Here is a 17,791-nt window from a genome sequence, read left to right as displayed (position 1 = left end):
AACAAGGCTCAAATGAAGAAAATTATTTTACAGTTAAAATGTGTGATAAGAGAATTGTGTTTTCTTTCTGTCCAGAGGAACTATCTTAGCCCTTGTCTCTACCATTAACTTCTTCAACAACTCTTTTTTCTTAGAATTGCTTTTTCCTTCTTTGTATAATAAAAGAGTTAGATTAAGTATAAAAGAGATTAATGCCACATGGCTGCTCTCTACACACTAGTACTGCATTTGTGGAGTGTGATGTTGAAATGGACAGAGACCTAGACCAGTCAAGAGGAAAGGAGTTCTATGAGTTATTAGTAATGAAGGTCCTAGGTACAGACAATGACATGTTACGTATTTGAGAGCTACAAACTGTGATTTCTGAAAGTCTATTTAGTTATTCAATTCTAAGAAATAGTTGAAGTTTACTACAAAAAGAACTTTACTAAGAATACTGGAAAGTAAAGAAGACTGGAAAAAATGACTAGCTTTCTGGAATCTTAGGATCTAATTTCAGCTCTTATAAGAATGTGCTCTGCAAATTTGGGCAACTAAGTTCCCATCACTATGCCCTTAGTTTGCTCTTATGTGAGGTGAAGGTACCAGCATCATTAGGATTCTTGAAAAGAAAATCACAGATGTACACAAAAGTTAAGTTATAGCACTTTTTATAGGAGGCAAGAATTAAAAAATAAGTAAATGTTCAACAAGACAGAAATGGCTATATTAATTAAAACTCATTGATGTAATGGGGTATTTTATAGCCATGAACACATATGAAATTTTATAAAAGATACTTAGGACACATAGTTAAGCTAAGAAACAGGTTACACAATTACAGAATAATTCCAATCTTGGAGAAAAAATATATGAATTTTAAAACAGAAGGAAGCAAATACAGCAAATTCGTAATAGTGGCTCTGGGGAGGGAGATAATGGACACTTTTCTGCTTATTTTTGCTCATCTCTACTTTTAAAATTATCTTCATAAACACATATTGTTTTTGTAACAGGAAAAAAAATCAATAGAAATTACTTAAAAATAGGTAAAGTAAATGAACCAGACTAAATGGCCTCTCAGTTTCCATCCAAAGCTAAAATTGGATGCTGTGGAAGTAAAACTGGCTTGTGAAGTATTTCATACCACACGGTGTCGAATGGTATGAAGCCTCTTCACTGTTGCTTCCTCTGCCCTTCACGCTGATGTGGAGTCCCTCCTACACTGTATCTGTATTTATTGCCAGTAATAAGCAAGGGGACGGTGCCTGTCCAATTATATTCCCTCTGTCTGGCATTAAGTTCAAGTGAGCGTAATGGGACCATTCTGAAACAACCATGTCAGGCCGTACTTGCAAAGACTGAAGCTCAACAGAAGCCACGTGGTGTCTCCCTGTCAAGGAACTGGTTTGGCAGAATATACACATAATTTATGATTGATCTTTTCAAGAAAACTTTCATTCGTAAGGAACACAGTTAAAAATAAAAGCAAAACATTTCATTCTTCTTCTAATGCTTTAGTAGGTATTTGACTGACTTGCCTGGCTGGTCCTGGGATTCAGTCACCAAGTCTACTGTAATGTATTGACCCTGTCATACAGTGCAGCAGGTCTCTTGGGTGGGGTGGTGAGGTTTCTTTTCCACTGCTTTTTACAAAGCCATACACAGTTCACTGGCTTGCCAGGTAGAGCCTGGGTTAAGTCTCTACATCAGGCTAACGTCAGCAACATTCAACTGGAGTCACCTTCACAGGACAGACCTGAGACTGAATCTATTTCCACCATTTGTTGTATGTTCTTAACCTCTCAAAACCTGCTTTCCTTTCTGTGATAAGGGGTTAATAGCTCTTTTATAGGATAGGAGTCCAGAACATAAAGCTGACAGTCTAGAAAGAAGCAAAAATGTCTAGAAGCAGAGGTTTTGCTGGAAAATGAAGGCGAGTTAAAACTTACTTGTCTCAGCATTTAGCACCCCACATTTATTCCATAGACCTCTTATGTCGGCTTCCATCATAAACAATCAATATCTCCATTCCAAATGATATCAAAGCAGATCAACATGTGATGTGGTAAATTTTTTAAAAAGAGAGAAAAACATGGGATCATTCACTGGATGAAGTGAGGGTCTTGTTTCATTTGGTTTCTCAGGTCAAGTCTGGCAGCTTGCATTTGCTTTCTTTGAGTCTGGTTCCATGACTGTCAACTTTTCAATTCATTTCCTATAGCCATTGAAAGAGCTGGATCTTCATGAGGGAATGCAGTATGAATTAACTAACTTCCTTGAAGCCAAAAGATGGCTGATATCATTTTCAAATGGGCAGAACTTTCTAGGTATATCTATGAGTTTCAGAAAAATTTGGACAATAGATAAAAGCCAGCAAACATGTCAGGCCAGTATGATTCATAGAGCGCAAAGTTCTAAACAGTTTTAAGGTTTGTAGGTTTAGTTCAGTTGAAGAATGTTACTGACTTGAGGTATAACTATTCATGTCCAGGGCATTATATTTGATACCCAATTCCATGTGGGCCTATAAGCAGATATGTAACCTTGAGAACAGCAAAAGGAAGGGAATTACTATTTAATATGCAATTTTCTTTTTTTTCGTCTAACTTATCTACTAGACACCATCCCACCAGAAAAATTGAAGTTTCTAAGACTCCAAAGTTAGGAAGGGACAGGGCGGATATTTGAACCCCTCTTTTCTTTTATGCTGTGCTGCCTCATAGAGAAAGTTTTAAGATGACAGTGTTAGAAAGTGAACTTTTTCAAAGCTAGTCAATTTACAGTTGTATTTACACCACTCTTAGTTCTATGGGTTTAAGGAATGAGACCATAAAAGAAATGGTCCCTGACCTTCTATAGCTTGTAACCTGACAACAGGAAGGGTTGTTAAATACAAGAACAGACCCATAAAATAAATTATGAGATCGCTTTTCTTGGCACTGTATTTCAGAAGGTTCGAGTACAGTCTAGATAATGACAGGTGAATAAAGTGACCCTTCAGTGTCCCTCCCTACTAGGGGAAGAGATACTAGGAAAGGCCTGGAAGCTTCTCTATGAATAAATGCAGGTCAGTGCAGTTCAGCCACATGCACTGTGGTCCCACAGCGTACCATATTCTCCAGCTGGCAGCTGTTCAGTTCAACAAGTGATAACAGTGCAGCGGTTACGAGCTTGGGCTCTGGATATATACAACCCCGGCCTAAATCCCAGTGCAACCTAACTTACTGCTTACTTAACTCTCTACATTTATTTTCATATTTGTAAAAACATAATGGCATCTAATATAGTGCTGTGAACATCATATCAAATATTGTATATAAGTGAATTAGCGAAGTGTCTGATAGTAGGAACTACAATATATTAACTGCCACTATCATCTGCCATTATCATTATCATTATTATTATCATTACTATTATTATTATTATTGAGTTAGGATCTCAACTGTGTAGCCAAAGCTGACCTCATACTCACAGTGATCTGTCTCCCTCAGCCTCCTGAGTGCTGGAGTTATAGGTATGAGCCACCATGCCTGGTTTTATTATTGTTTTTGTTTTTCCTATTCCTGTCACCCTAACCTTCTCATAGCACCCCAGGTTCCCATTGAGAAGTGAGGTCTTCCCCACTGTCAGTTAAGATAAAGACCTTAAACATTTTTAACCCACACTTGAAAGAAGATCAAAGAAGGAAGTGACATATCAGTGGTCATACACAGAGCAGGAAGTGGCTTTGGGACAAAAACTTGTCTTGACTCCTATCATCCATGAGATCATTTATATCAGTCAGCTGATGAGATACTCAGAGAATTAAAGATTTGCAAAGCTGGCACCTAAGTTCCTCCTCTCAATGTCAGATTATATAATTCAACATGAATATGACACTTTTGCTGGGCATATTCCAAGCCTGTCCAAGTCTCTAACATTTGCTGGGCATGTGGTGTTATGTACCAGGCACTGTGATAGGTACAGTTCTACCCTGCCATCTTTTTAAACCTATTATTTCTGAGAAAAAAAAACAGAGACCATATGAGATAGAGAAACTCAGTAAGTTTCTAATATATGATATTTCCTAATAGTGGTTTGCAAATCAGAATTTATGGAACTCCCAGGGTAAGGATGAACGTGAATGAGGGATGGAGACAGAGTTATTTCTACTATAACCACACTAATATACCGTCAACCATACCAGCTCCATTTTGATCTCTTTTTTGGTACCAGGAATCAAACTCACAACCTTATGCCTGCCAGGCAGGTGCTGTGCCAATGGGCTTATATCTCTGGCCCTCCATTTTGATCTAATTCATGATAGAGGTTTTCTGTACTTATTTTTAAAAGCTATTTATACAAACTTTGTTTCAAAGCTTTACTAAAATTTTAAATGCTTAAAATCTTTGAATCCAAAATTGTGCCATATTCCCTCATCAAAATACAGAAAGGTTCAGCAATATTCCACCTCAATTCAAGGATTTACAGCTATTCAGGGGTCAGAGTCCAGAACCAAATCTGGCTCTCTTATGGCTGAACCTCATGTGCCTTCCACTGGGCCACTCTGCCCTGGATGCCTCTTCCTCTCCTCCCTGGCATGGTATCATGACCTCATGGTAGAACCTTCCAAGAACCCAGGCTGCTGCTCCGGCCCCGCACAAGCCTGTCCAAGTCTCTAACATTCTTTTTCTGTTTTTCTTTCCTTGAAAACAGATAGGGAGTTAGGAGTCGCTGAGCAGGAATGTGCCTGTTCCCCATTACAACTCTTCTGGGGCTGTAACCCGAGTGGGCTGGGGCCAGACCCCCACACATTTCTTTATCCACTGACTTGAGCCCTGCTCTCATTATGTTCCACAGAAAAGGTTAATCGTGATTCTGCAGCAGCTTCACACAGAACCAACAAAGCACAGAGCAATTTCCTTAAATGCTCCACCCCCTGCCTCAACTCCCTCCCGCCCTCCCCTTTCAGCACTCCTGCAAACCCTCTTTCTCCTTGTTTTCCTTCTTTCTCCTCTCTCTCTCCCTTCTGATTGGGTTGAGGTCAGAGTCAAAGCCAGCCACAAGAGCAAATTGAAAACAGGTTGGGAGAAAAGCAGAAAAGAAAATTCCAAAATGGAAAAGAAGGGGGGTGTGCAGTGAGTTATTTAGCTCAGGTGGAGAGAAGGGTCCCCAGCTCAGGACTCCACACTCTTTGCAGGAAACACCAATGGGACTTGGAGGCCTCTGGGCTGGCTTCCTGTTACCTGCAGATGCTCTGCCGTGGTGGCCAAGGAGGCTTTGCACCGCCCTACCTTTTCACTTCTCCGACTTTCCTTTATTTGGGTAAAGATAAACCTCCATTCTGAGACTTTGTCAGTGTCAAAAACACATCTTTAAGGGCCTCACAACTATTAGCTGGTTTGTTTCTTCCAAAACATGATGCTATTTTAAGTCTGAAAAAGCAGCGTGCAAGGATTCTCACTTTTATCATTAGGGTAATATGAGATAGTAGAAGGAGAATGGGTTTACAAGGACCAGAAAGGTCTGATTTTGGAGGCAGGTTCACCACTGAGGTGCCATGTGTTTTAACCAGGGATGCGTGATTAAACTCTCAGAGACTGCTCTTCCTCTGGAAAGGAGGTGGACATATCTACTTCAGAGACTCAGGTAAGGAATAAATGAGATAGCATATGTAGTATAATACATGGATGGGTTACAAATATGACCTTCCCCCTATCCTTACTACCCTCACCCCCATTAGGATTCATCAGTCTGGTGGCAAAATTTTTAGTGGTGAAACTCACCTGCTTTTAGGTGCATTTACACAATATCTAATTCCTTATTTTTTGCAAAGGGAAGTAATTTTGGAAGGAAAGAAGAAGAGAGGGAATAGAATTGATTATTTATGTCTTACTATGTGGTGTCAACAATGCTGGACATTTTTACCTACATTATTGGGTTAAAACATTCAAAACAACCCACTGGATTAGTGAATCAGGTTGACAGTGCTTTTTACAGGTGAGAAAAGTATAAGGAAGCTTAAGTTCCTTGCCCTCAAAGATCTGCCTAGGAAAGGTAAAGTGGAGAACCAATCCATTTGCGATCCAAAGTCTCGGCTTTTCCTACTCCATTTGCCTTCAGACTGCAAGGTATTTTTGGGTTTTTTTGTTTGTTTGCTTGTTTGTTTGGCTTTTTTCCATTACTAGGAATCGAACTCATGACTGCGCTTGCCAGGCAGGCGTTGTGCTGCTGAGCTAAATCCCCAGCCCCCAGACTGCAAGGTGTTTAAGGCAGGAATTGGGTTTTGATCACATCGATGCTCCTGGCAGAAGAAGGCTGGATGAGCCAGTGTTTATAGAATTCTGTGAAAATACACCACGGTAGTTGCATCTTTGATCCATTCTCGTTCCCTCAACACCACCACCAGGCAATGGAAGTCTCTCTTGAGAGAGCCCAGATACTTTGTGTGTGAAATTTTAGAAGCAAATGGGACTAGCATGGCACTGAAAAGAAGGCACTGACACAAAGAAGGGCTCTGAAAAAAAAAGGCAATGGTAGTCTAGCAAATATTCATTAAGGGTTTTTATGCAGCAGACAGCATGATAAGGAACTTTCGGCTCATCTTCGTACCCAGTCTCTAATGGGCACCGTTTGTTTGATGTATTGAAAATTCCTTCTTTCTGCCAGTAACACCCCAGTTTTCTACTCAGTCGTCAGATCTTTCCCAGTCTTAGATTACATAGTTTAGATAGAGCTAAGACCTCTTCCATTCGTCTGAGATTGGCATGTGATTAATGGCTAGTCATTCCATGTCAGAGGCGAAAAGGAAAATGACCCAGAACTGATCAGTTAGGCTAACACTAGGGCACAGACCAAATAATGAAAATATCATTTGAAGTTCTGGACCCAGTCATGTCTGATGCTCAATTTACCTTTTGATATTTCAGATACGTGAGTTAATATTTTTCTTATTCTGCACAGGTAATTCACCTTTGTTTTTTGTTAATTGCAACCAGAGACCTTCCAGCTGCAGTTCCTCAGATAAACTTTATAATTGTCCTTTCACACTTTAAAAAAATTTTTTCACAGCAGTTGATTTAAAACAAGTCCCTCAAGATTTTATGCCATCTGAAGATGTGGTATTTTTATATAATGGAATATTACTCAGCTATAAAGAAACATAAATGCATAGTTTTTATAGGTAAATAGGTGTATCTAGAGATCATACTCATAAGTGAAATAAATCAGACTCTCATGTGTAAAAATCAAATTGTCTGCCTAATGTAAGAACCTGAAAGAGTAAATAAAATCTAAAATGTACAACAGATATTGTGAAAGGGAAAGAAACTGCTCAAAAGGAAAGAATAACTGGGATGAGGGAAAAGAGAAAACAAAGAAAGAAGAGGAAAATATGAATATATATATACACATATATATACATATATGCACACACACACAAGATAGCTAATCACAAGTTAGGTAATACAATTATTACCATTTTCTATTGCATTATTGAAAGGAACAGTTAATGTTTAATTTTTTGATCAATCTTACATGCCTATATTTGTTTATCTGAGTAACCAATTTGAAGATACCAACATGTAATACAACCATTGTTAATTTCCTATCACCTTGTCTGAAATTCTGTATTGCTTTCATTGTTATCATGTTGTTTCGTTTATGTCTGTTTTTTCATATGTTTTGGCTTTTTTGTCTTTAGAATAAAATTTAAAATAAAAGAAAAACAAGGCTCCAATTCAAATTCAGATTTGTCAGACTCCAAAGCCTGAGCCTTCCTAACATAAAACAGTGCCTATGATGAGAAACGAAAATAATCCACTCATCAAAAAGAATCAATTTAGTGTCTCCAAAGTCCTGCCTCCTTCAGACCCTCCGTCTTCAATGTCTGTGCTTCCTTCCTGCCATCTTTCCTTTTCTTCTAACATATCAAACACGTTGCTACCACAGGGCCTTTGCCCCTGTGGTGTCAATGCCGGGAGGGCTAATACCGTTTGCTTACCAAAAACCCCTGCTTCACTTCTTCAGAGAGGCTTTCTTCCATTTACTTGATGTAAAGGAACATCCACTTTCAGCCTCTATCCCCTTTCCTACTGTACTTCTCTGCAAAAAACCTAGTGCTATCTCCTAAATATTGAAGAACTGCAGCATTATCTGAATTCTCCACCATAGGGAAGGGATGTTGCCCACTTAGAATGGTGCCTATATATAGCACATCCTCCATAAATGTTTAGTGTGTGAACGTATAAACTGTGTACCCTAAACCGAGCTAACAGCTCAGAACAAAACACAAAGAACGCTTTAGTCTGACTTCTCTGAAAAGCAGAACCTAAGAAACAGCTTGGGTGCAAATAATTTATTTGGGAGATGATCCTAGGAAGCTCGGATGGGTTATTCTTCACATGGGAAAGGGAAGAGTGAAGCAAAGAAGAGCATAAGTCAATAGAAAGGTTCATCATAATGTTTGCTCCTATGAACAGCGGGGGCTCAATTCTGCTAGGACCTTTTCAGAAGTGAATGAAATGTTCCCGAGTGGTTTGGCTAGAAGTCAGGGAACTAGATAGTGCTTATGCTCCAGCTCCTGCTCCCCATTTGTTGAGCCCCTTGCCCAGAGTGTTGAATCCCCCACACATTTTAGCTGTACTTGCCCGTGGGTCTGAGGCACTGTCTCAGCCTGACTGTGGCGTGCACAGGGAGAGTGAGCATTTGAGAGCACTAGCAGGACAAGGAGCACCTGTGTGTTCACAGAGCTGTTCATCACAGCTGCAGATGAAAAACCACAGGCCAGGAGGACACGGCCGCAGAGGCATCTGCTACAATGACGTGGTCTGTGTCTTTGAGGAATTTGTAGAAAGGATAACCATGGTGTCTTCCTCACAGAGGTCTGGACAAACTTGTCATCCACACTGTTGTTACTGGACACCCAGTAGGTGCCAGAGAAAGGATTATAACTGTGGACATAGCTCTGAACCACACGAACAAAGCCCTTTGCCTGTGGTGTTCAGAGCTTAGCAAGGGAGAATTGCAAGGCTTGCGTTTACGTGAGACCCACCAAGGAGTTCTGCAACTTATTATTAATAATACAGAATTTAATAATATTAACTCCAGCATTAATATGCACTTGGCTAATAGAGCCTTTCCTTTTCTACAGTTGGGTTAATTAGGGCCATAAAAGCACTCGTCATCCACACAGTCTTGAGGACAAATGATGCTAATGCATTTGGCTGGAGTGGGTATTGCTAACATGTGTGATGGGACCTGATTTTGGGACTGGACTAGGGAGGAGGAGGAAGGAAATCCAAGCCTCTCTCCCCCTCCGTCACTCTTTAAGGACCACAGGGTGTGTTCCCTGCCTTCGAAGCACTCGTTCACAGCGGGTTTTCTTTCCTTCTTAAAATTGCATTCCCAAATGTTACACATTGTGAAGTGGAAGGAATCAACAGAGAAGTACAAAATGTGCTTCTCATCAGATCCTCAGTCCCTCTAACACTTCCAACTTTCTCTGGGCTGAACACTTCATTCAGCTTCTCCCTCTCTGAAATAAGGCAAAAACCACAAGGTTGCTGCTGGTGGCCCTCAAAGCTCTTCAGTTCTTAAATGTGATGAGACAGCGAGGGCAGGGCTGTGCTGGCAGGGATGGAATTATTGTTCTCATTTTGGGAAGAGCAAAACAGGGGCTCATAGAGCTGGGGCACATTGCCCATCACACAGCTACTACACAGTGAAGCTAGGATTTGAACCTAGGTTGATCTGATTCAAAGCTCGCGGTTTTTTGTTTGTTTGTTTGTTTTTGTTTTTGTTTTTTTTTGTGTTTTTTCTCCGGTACCAGGAACCGAACTCATGACCTTGCGCTTGCCAGACAGGCACTTTGCCGCTGAGCTAAATCCCCAGCCCCACTCACGAGTTTTTTCACCTGTGGCATCAGCCTTATTGATTCTAAAATGAGGATGTCAGTACCCACTTTGCAAAAGGCTCCTGAAGAATGAATTAGGTCTATAAAAGCACTTTTTATGAACTGCAAAGCCTAATATATATGTAAGGGACTATTGATAAGAGAAACCCACGCAGTACAAGCATGACAGTAAAAAACGTCAGAGGAATGAGTATTTCCGGATTTGGAGGAAGAGCAGGTGTACTTTTGGAGGTACCAAGATATGTCAGTGTTCGCCTAAAGACACACCAGGGCACACAGTGTGACAGCAAATGTCCTTTATCAACCTGGAAATATAATCAGTCATGATACAGAGGGATTTAGTACTAACGAGCTAACTCTGTTCATGTAGAAAAAAGTCGGGGAATTAAGATGCTATAATTTAGTAAAATTTAGGGATAATTTCCTGGGATTGGTTCATCCAGAACTCTCTTCCTCCCAGTTCTCTGAAGAGCTGGCTTCCTCTCTCTTTCTTCACCTCAGCCACAGTTCCACCACTTCCGAGTTCTCTGCCCCTCCCCTCTAATGGAAACCCGCACTGCCTGCTCCCAATTAGACCAGTTAGTGACAACTTGCGGTCATTGTGTTTGCCAGTGTCTTTACCTCTTTCTTTTCTTTTGCATGATCAGAACATTAACTCCATGAGTTTAGAAGCCTTGTTCATTTCATTCGGTGTCTCCCTAGTGTCAGGCCGAATTTGGGGAAGACAGTAACTATTCATTAACGATCCGCCCAATGGACTGAGGGACGGCTGAGGCTGGAAAGGTAACTGATGACTCAGCCAAGACTTTGTAAGCATTTTGAGAAAATCCCTGCTCATCCTTTAAGTTTTTGCTCATTCTCGTTATCATCCAAAAATCTCCTCCTTCCCACTCACTGTGTCCACCCAGCAAGATTTAGCACCCCTGCTCCGATTCTGGCTTTCCAAGTTCCCTGCACCTCCCTGCATTGTCGTCCTGAACTCACTGTCTGTAACTGCCTACTTAGCCTTCTTTACCTTCCCCTATCGACTGGGAAGATTTATGGAAAACTTTCTGGATGGTCTTATTCACCAGCTGAGCCCCAGTACCTGGCCTTATTCAGAATGAAGGGCTCAATGAATGAGCATGACTTCCCTCTCAGCTGGAAGAAAGCCTAAGCGGTGGGAGAAAAGGGATATTAGGTCTTCCTTTTACATCTCCTTTTGAGCTGTGTTGGAACAGCAGTCTCATGAAGTCACTAGATTTGAAAAGGTACCAAACAGGGACTTGGCAAATTGGCCTGTGCCTCTGACTCCCTGTGAGACTCAGTACAAATCAATTCATTCCCCTCTGCCAAAGAAAATGACCATGACATAGTGTTCACCAGTGTCTCTCTGTAGCCCTTACTTCATTCAGTCTTGCGCTTAGGCCCAATATTCCATCTCCTTTTTATTTTCCTCTGTCTTTCTCTATCAAATTGCTTCTTCAGTTTTGGCAACCCTGGTCTCTGTCTGGCTACCAGACCTTCACACACTAGGAAATTTCCCCAATTAATATTATTGCTTCTTGTTTTCTGCCCAGCCCTAGCGTTTCTGGCCAGCCAAGCCCTCTCCTGCATCATGGCTACCATCCACACTGACTACCTATTAATCCCTTGAGTCGCTTTTTCCTTTACAGTGAGGAATGCCTTTATCTTTCTTCAGTCCTCTCCTTCTGTGCAAGCCCTTACTGCTTACAAAAGATGCCCTGCTGCCTCACCATATTGAAGTTTCACAAGTACAGGGGCTGAGGCAGGCATGACAAGATGGAAATGAAAATTCCCATTTCACAGACGGGGAAACTGACGTCCGGGAAAGGAATGTTTCTACCTGGAGAGTAACTGGGACAAGATAACGCATTTCCTAATTTGTGATCCCGAGCTTTAGAAGCTGTACAAGTGCTCTTGTCTGTACATCCAGGCTGTGAGCTGACCCATGGCTCATACAGCTTCCCAGCCACTACACTGCAGCGCTAACCAGGAACCCGCTCCTCCACACGTTTACTGAGTGAGACAAATTTGCTATGACTCTAATATCAGATCCCCTCTGGGCAGGGAAAAGTGGCAGAAAAATGCAGCATTGTGCTTAGCTTGGGTTGGAATGCTAAGCAACTCTTAGACTCTAAGAGTGGCTTGATCTTGTTAAACCCTGTTTTCCACAACTCCAGAATGGATCTGAAAGTTCTTACCCCAGCAGAACCAGTCAAATTATATTAAGACTCAATATAGGCAGTGTATGCAAAGCATTCGACATACATTCTTACACATGGTAAACACTAGATGAGTAGTAGCTTTTTTGTTGTTATTGTTATGAAAAATACCTGTTCACAACACATTCCGTACAAGGTAAGCCGGAAGGAAACATATCAACAAACGACAGAAAGTGAGTTAGCCTCTTAGAGTTAGCACTTTTTGCCCCTCCATAACCACAGCAACACAAACTGTGTGCCCGGAAGATTAAAACTGCTACAGGCCTAAAGTATCCCTCTTTTTTATAATTATAACCCTCAAAAACTGTGATTAGTAGATAGGTGGGATATCTACAAATTTGGTGCCTGAATCACTGTTTTTCTTCTCTCCTAAGATGGAAGAGAACCCAACTTTCAGACACAAATCTGACCAACCCTCTCCAAAGGCCGACACTGGGGATCCCATCAAAGAACCAGGGGATGTGAGTGAGATCTTGACCTACTCTCCTAACACGTTTGTCTTTGCACATGGATCCATGGGTACTCACACCAGCGCTCCGTCCTCCCTGCCCAGTCCGTCCCTGGAGGTAACCAGCCTCCAGAAGGGTGGAGAGGAGGCCTGGGCAAGGATGAGTCAGGTTTTCTGGTCGTGCAAGCAACACCATTTAACCAGGCTGAGGTGAATCATTGAGGAAAGAGGTGGGACCTGGAAGGTGGCAAAGAGAGATTGCTTCCAATTGTGTGTGTGTGTGTGTGTGTGTGTGTGTGTGTGCGCACGCCAGAGAGAGAGAGAGAGACAGAGAAGGAGAGAGAGAGAGAGAGAGAGAGAGAGAGAAATACAGATAGAGAAAAGTAAAAGATAATAGAAAACATAGATAAATATTTTGCAAATGGGAAGAGGACTGAGTCAACGTGTGGGGAGAGAGGGGGAGGGAAGTGACAGGAACTAACACATGTTACATACCAACTCCTCAAGATGAGTATAATGACTACGTACTGCAAACACATACTAGTAAAAATAAAAATTTTTAAAAATACCTAAAGAATGGGATAAAGGAAGGATGGAAGGAAGGAAGGAAGGAAGGAAGGAAGGAAGGAAGGAAAGAAGGATGGAAGGACAGGAGAAGGAAGGAAAAGGAAGGAAGGAAGGACCTCACAGGAGACTGATGCTCTTATTTATCTGACCAGTGTAACTTTACTGACCTCTGATCCTACCCCTTCCCGGGCAAATAATTGCGGAAGTGAAGACCAGACAATTCGTAGGTGACCACCATCTCTAGCCACCTATCCCCCCTAGTCACAGATTGTTTTTGTTCTCTATTAAAATGACTCCCTTGCCATCGATTTATATTAAAATTTTCCTTTAAATAGAAAAAAGGAACTAAGTTCTCCCTCCAATCCACAACGAAAGCTATAAAATGGTTTTCTAAGCTTGGAAAATTTAGCTGGTCAGTTTTTCCTACTGTTTAATACCTGCCTTGGGTTACACCAAATGAGTAAACATGTTTTATAAGCTTCTAATTCATACCTAACCCTGTGAGTTTATATGTGCGTGTGTGCAGGTATGTACAGAGTAGGGTAGGATTACCACCCTCGGGTCACAGGCATCTATGATTAAGGTAGAGGCTCCGGGGATCCACACAGTTCTCTAAAGGTCACAGCTTCTCTCTCTGTAGACACATAGACTGATTTTGCAAGCTTAGGTAGTGCAGTGCCCAATTCTGTTCTACAAGGTCCCAGAGCCAAGGAGATCCTGACACACCATATCTTTCAGAGATTCATTTTTCAGACTGGGAGACCAAAGCTCAGAGACGTTATTATCCTATGTGCTTTTTCTGTGCACATCATACAACAGAAGAAGGAAACTAGCATCCTTCCCTTTAGATACTTGTCTTCCACATAGGTGATACTTGTTCTGACCTTCTGATTTGTTAAAGCAGAACACTTGTTTAGCAGTTAGTACCTCTCTCTGATGTTTATGAGGAAAAGCGTTTAGATTTAGTAGCATTATAAACTTCAAAACTTGTGTAAAAGACGCAGGTTTCACATCTTCTGAAAGTGATTGAGGTTCTGCACATTCTCAATAAATACTAACACTCCTTAAAAAAAAAAAAAAAAAAAAAAAAAACACCCCCTAAAAAAAAAAAAAAAAAAAAAAAAAAACCACTCCTAGCACGTTGGAGAAATCTACTATGCATATGGAGCATCAGTATCCAGAAAGCTGAAATTATTTGCCTTAAGTTACATCACATGAAGTATCAGTCAAGAATGAGGGAGATCTTGACCTTTTATTCTGTGTGCCTACCAGTGTCCAATCATCTACTCATCACTTTAATCGTACTGAGGCTACAGATGAAGAAGCCATGTAGTCGTAGATCTATAGGCTCTGCTGTGGAGACACAGCATCGGCTTTTGCCCAACTTTTCCCAGGCACCCAGTTTGCCTCCCTTCTTCTACCTTTTCTCACTCAGTACCAGGTGGATGTAAGTGGATACAGAGGGTTATCAGGTTTATTTTTCAAGCAAATCAAAACAAAATCAAAATGAAAAGTCTGCTTCCAAAACTGCAGGCAAAGCAGTTTTTGGATTCCAACAGAATTGGGCTTCCTGCCTTTTGTATCCTTTTATCATTAAAATAGGAATAAAAATACTCTCACATAGAACATTCTAAGGATTCAGTGTGATAGAAAATATCTAGCTCGGTACCAACCCTTAATGCATATACTATGTTTCTGCAACAAGAAGTGTCTATGGGTCAGGGACACTCTCGTGGGTCTAGAACTGTAAAGTGCACATGGAACTTTCATATCCATCAACTTTCCATCATGGTCTATCTGTGATGCTTCTTAAGTATTTTCCAGGTCCTTTGCTATTGCTGTGTTCTCAGCCTGGAGCTGTCTTCGCCTACCTCGACATATGGTTCACTTCTTCACATGGTTCAGTTCTCTGTTCAAGACTTTCCTCCTTGGAAATGTATTTCTTGATCCCCTTTACTAAGAAGGCATCCCCTGACCTCTATCCCCGTACCTACTTTAACTTATTTTTTCATGTACATACTACTCTTTGAAATTGTATTGTATATCTATCACTTGATCATCATCCTCACTCTCAACTGGAATACAAGCTCCATGACTAGAGCCATCTGGCATTGTATCCTCAGGTTCTAGCACAGTGTTACTTCATTGTAGGCACTCAATAAGTGCATACTGAATAACTTAACTCATTGATCACTATGAAATCCCAGAGCCTGGCCAGGACAGCATTCTAATACTGTTTTACAAGTGAGTAAACTCGGGCTCTGGAAGGTGAAGAAACATCTCCAAAACCCCTCAGCTGGTAAGTGACTGAGGTAAGACTGGCAAACTGAGCTTCCAAGCTCAGATCTGAAGTTCTATCTCTGCCACAGTTATCAAGACCATCCCACAATGACATCACGTGCTTATAGATTGAATTTCTGGAAAAGGACTGAATCATAAGGATGACATTTGCTGTTAGAAGGTGGGACGTGGTCACTGTGGGTGTGAACTGAGTGAGCCTCTGTACCCTCTCTACCTTTGCTGTCTGTTTCCTGCCACCGTGGTGTGAGCAGCTTTCCTCGTCCCAGGTGTCTCTACCCTGCCATTCTTGCCTAGAAGCCACCAGACCCTGGGCTGAAAACTTGAGCCAAAATAAATCTCTCCTCCTCTAAGTTGTGGGCATCGGGTATTGTGTATCAGTGATAAGGAAAATGATGAATACATCCACCAGTTTGTTATTTTTATTATCCTTCTCCTTTTCCTCCAAATCTACACTGAAAAGTAGTTATTATTTGGAATTCTACCTCTTAGGTGAGAAGCCACAGGAGATGGTGGTCCAAGAAACAATTTCTCCATGTGTCCCCACCCAGTCAGGCCTTACTAGAGTCCTGTAGATAAACAAGAGCCCTGGTCCTTTGCTGGGAGTAGGCAGTCCAGCACCTGTGTGCCAGACTAGCCACTAGCAGCCAAAAGGAGGGATTGGTAACAAATTTGGAGCATAAGGGAAGAGGACAGGGAGAGGATTGCTCTATTGCTCTAGCCATCCCCAAGGCTCCAGAGAGTCAGGCAGCAGAAGTCTAATTATCCTTTCAGAATAATTTCCGCTCTATAAAGAGGTGATGACTTACCTCATTGCCCTGAGCTTTCCATTTGCCTACCAGCGATGGCCAAGTCCTTCAAGGGAGGGAGCTACTCACTGACTCTTCAGTTCTCTGGAGAGGAAAGGAAGCTGGGCTTGGATTTGGACTGCGTTTTGACTTATTTTTTACTTTGTGACTCACCTGTCCTCTATGGACCTCAATTCTCTCATCTATTTAAAGAATGCATGGGCCTACAGAAATTCTGGAAATGTGTTTGAGGGTATAGGGTATATATAGCAAAAGGCATGTACTACGGTGTATGTCAAGTATCAAGCTCCTTGTTATAGGTCAGCCACTGTGTTTGATGCTCTACATGCAGGATCTTCTAATTCTCACTGAAGTACGTGAGGTTGAGCTTATGATACTCATTTTGCAATTGAAGAAGCAAAGATGCAACATCAATGAACATCTTCAAACTCACACAGATAGTGAGCATCCATTTTGAGATTAGAATTCAGAAATACCCGTGTTCTTGATAATTTGCTCCCCTCAGGTGTAGAGGTGAAATATTGCCCCTTGACAGCCTCAAAATCAGAGCAGGGGCTTTTAGAGACCATTGAAATGATTCTCCTATTTTCTAGGTTAAAGAAATGAGTACAGGGAGAAAATTGATTTATCTGAGGCCAGGCAGCAGGAAAAAAGGGCTGTCTTATTAGAATCAAATCAGACTATTCTGCTGAACAAGGAAGAAGATTAATTTGTTAACAATCTACAATCCACCGTTATTGTCCAGGCAAGAAGAGGGTGGGGTCACCGTTGGTCTGAATTTGTTAACAATGTACAATCCACCGTTATTGTCCAGGCAAGAAGAGGGTGGGGTCACCGTTGGTCTGAAGGGCATAGCTTCCTATCCTTCCAAACTTCCTTCTGGACCGCAATATTCCGGTAGCACAGCACTTGGGGCCAATTTCTACTGGATATTCAAAATATTTACATAAATAAATGAATGAGTGAGTTTCCAGGCCAGACTCACTACTCTCTTGTTATTTGCAGCACTTGCTACAGTGGTACTTTTGTTCACACTTGCTTCTCTGTCTGATATGCTCTTTCTGTCTTCCAAACTCAATCCTTAGGTAGCAGATTAAGACTCACACTTATGCCTACTACCTTTCCTTTCTTCTATTTTAGTACACAGAAACATTAAATAAACTTGAACAAGTTTCACATCATTTTAAAGCCTCGGTTTCCTCATGTATAAAGCAGGAATGAATAGTAACAAAGTATCCAGAGTTGCTGTGAGGATCAGTGATGTCAGATGCATTCTGGAGACCCATGTTTCACATTTGCTACATGAATCTGGTGCTATGGTCAGCCTCTTCATCATGTCACCCAGTTACAAGCCTGTAGGAATTTCAGGATGCTCCACTCATTCTTCTAAAACTTTAATTCCCATTGAATGTGCTCTTTCAACCTGACTGGTCAACAGCCCATGAAGGTATGTAGGTACACGTGTGTGTAATAGAGAACCACCGTTTGGGAAGCCCTGGTTTAGAAAAGGATTACCAAAACACTGCCCAACATGCATGATCTTTTATAATTTACAGAGTACCTATTTTCT

At 41.4% G+C, this 17,791-nt stretch overlaps 1 protein-coding gene across 3 annotated transcripts in view; it reads right to left on the bottom strand.

The window, feature by feature from the left end:
- The window catches only part of Astn2 (astrotactin 2), a 901,354-nt gene that overhangs the window by 51,681 nt on the left and 831,882 nt on the right, over positions 1 to 17,791 (bottom strand). The gene's annotated exons all lie outside the window — the stretch shown is intronic.

The sequence above is a fragment of the Chinchilla lanigera genome, unplaced genomic scaffold, assembly GCF_000276665.1.
Source record: "Chinchilla lanigera isolate Chin_1 unplaced genomic scaffold, ChiLan1.0 scaffold00018, whole genome shotgun sequence".
In the NCBI taxonomy this organism is placed as follows: domain Eukaryota; kingdom Metazoa; phylum Chordata; class Mammalia; order Rodentia; family Chinchillidae; genus Chinchilla; species Chinchilla lanigera.
The sequence above is the reverse complement of the archived record's forward strand: the minus strand, read 5'-3'. Positions and strand labels throughout refer to the sequence as shown.